Genomic DNA, 271 nt, shown 5'->3' on the forward strand with positions numbered 1-271 from the left:
GGGGGCTGTGGGTGGGCTGTGTGGGTGTCACTGTATGGACGAGCCATGGGGGGGAGGGTGAGCATTGAGCAGCTGGGGGAGGGGGGCCATCAGGGGGCTCTTGTGTCAGGAGGAAGTTGGGCAAGGGGACCCCAGGCGGTGGTGACCTCACTTCCCTGACAACAGAGCCCAACAGAATTTGGANGTTAAAGAGCCAGCCCCCTGCCCAGCTCATTTCGTTGGAGATCCTCGAAGGAAGAACATGTTTTCGTGCTGCATCCCCAAGTCCAGA

Source organism: Ailuropoda melanoleuca, unplaced genomic scaffold (assembly GCF_002007445.2).
Source record: "Ailuropoda melanoleuca isolate Jingjing unplaced genomic scaffold, ASM200744v2 unplaced-scaffold77153, whole genome shotgun sequence".
In the NCBI taxonomy this organism is placed as follows: domain Eukaryota; kingdom Metazoa; phylum Chordata; class Mammalia; order Carnivora; family Ursidae; genus Ailuropoda; species Ailuropoda melanoleuca.